Source organism: Adelges cooleyi, unplaced genomic scaffold (assembly GCF_023614345.1).
Source record: "Adelges cooleyi isolate 19-005CV unplaced genomic scaffold, UGA_ACOO_1.1 ACOO_flye_CR_arks_rails_tigmint_CR_PRNA_39, whole genome shotgun sequence".
Taxonomy (NCBI): Eukaryota; Metazoa; Arthropoda; class Insecta; order Hemiptera; family Adelgidae; genus Adelges; species Adelges cooleyi.
This window is the reverse complement of record NW_026096067.1, coordinates 243,891-245,732: the sequence shown is the minus strand read 5'-3', so window position 1 is coordinate 245,732 and position 1,842 is coordinate 243,891. Positions and strand designations below refer to the sequence as shown.

General features: G+C 24.2%; 1 long non-coding RNA gene across 1 annotated transcript; it reads left to right on the top strand.

Moving 5' to 3' along the window:
- Nucleotides 1–234: 234 nt before the first annotated feature.
- On the top strand, nt 235–1,414 carry LOC126841544 (uncharacterized). The gene is made up of 4 exons (XR_007686188.1): nt 235–267; nt 678–728; nt 1,022–1,062; nt 1,311–1,414. It is a non-coding gene; the product is annotated as an uncharacterized LOC126841544 (long non-coding RNA).
- Nucleotides 1,415–1,842: the final 428 nt, after the last annotated feature.

The following is a 1,842-nucleotide window of genomic DNA, read 5'->3' as shown; positions in this document are numbered from 1 at the left end:
ATCTACAAATTTATGCAAAATACTTTTAAAAAAATATAAACAAACAACATAAGTTTACTAAAGAGTATCTTGACTATTGGATATTATTGTTATTTAAATATTGTAAATCTGACAAATTTATTGACTTTTTTTTAGATACGTTAGAAGAAGCAGAAGGTACTTTTTTATGCATATGTTGTCCCTTATTGTATATTAACTTAACTAAAAATGTATATATATATTTTTTTTTTGGCCAAGGTGGTGAAGATGTTGGCGAAAACGACACATGTATGATATCTAGAAATAGATGTAAACTTCCTAATAAAAATATAAACAATCGACATAGTTGTACTGATAAATACATATTTTACTTCTTCGTACTTTTATTCTTCTCAAGTGTACTAGAGTACACGATTTTATTTTATTTTCCAAAATTGAGTAATGCCCCAAACATTAGCTGTTCATTTAGCCCTATAACAACATGCATTGGGTGGTTATTATTTTGTTTCGTTAATATTATCTTGTCAAAACGAGAATTCCTAAAAAATATCAACAAATTAAAACGTATCATACAATTATTATATGTTTGTTTGTTTTCGAGAATATTGCAAAATACCTGTATGCACATTTTATTTATCCTTCAAATATACTTTGGATACGGTTAAATGTTATTAAAACTACATTAATTGTTTGTGTAGACCGGCAAGCCGAAAATACGAGTGTTATTGGCAATGTCATGAACGGTTTAGGTATTATTATATTACATATTAAATAATATATATATAATGTATATTAATTTATATGAAACAATTAATTAGTTACGTGATGTTTATTTCTCTTTTTTAAATTCATATTTTCTTACCAACTTAAATAATTTCGAAAAAAATCACTTATGAATTCTTAAATATAACTTAACACAAATTGGACAAAAACATTTTAACGCAATCAATACTTCAGCTGTATAAAAAATATTATAATTAAGTTAATACAAATAGTATAAAAAAAAAAATGTTGATATTTTAAATAAAAAAATACTTTTTAGGCAAGTGGGTCAATGGGAGTTTTGGACGTTTTTAGTAACCGGTAAGCTTTTATGTTACAATACTTTATTGAATATTGTTTTTTCTTTTAAATTTGAATAAAATATTGCTAAATATTGCTCATTATTATCATTTAACTTGTATTGAGAAAAAATAAATAAATCCAGAATCTGTCAAACCTATATTTTCATATAATCAACAAAGAAGTTAACGGCAATGTTGCAATTAAAAATTAGTGTTAAGTTCCCACCCCCCGTTCATATTTATAAGAGTAAATTTTATTTGTTACAGGATATCAAGAACACACGATTTTTTTCAATAATACACATATCATAATAATATATGAAATATAATTACCACACAATTGTTCAACTTACATAATACTTATAATAAACTATTGAAATATCATATTGCTATTAATATGAGTTTTATATATTTCTACAGATATCCCTGTACCGTTTTGTAGATTAATCAAAAAGATTTATCACAAATCTATACTCGAATTTTACTAATATAATATTCCAGATAATATGTAGTAGTAACCAATGGGTTCACAGATTAACTGTGAAATGAGAGTAATAGACGAAATGTAATGTCTGCTGTTCAGACATTACAGAGGAAAGAGTGTCCTATAGTGATGTGGTTTAAACAAAATTGTTAATAATGCTTTTGTCGGTAGTTTAGTGTTTTGAGAGTATTAATAATGAAATATAGTTTAAAATTATTTTAGTTTTATTATTATTAATAGCTATTATACATTTTTATTCGGTTAAATTATTGTACTTTTAATTTTAACAAGAACATTAATTGTAATAATATCTAT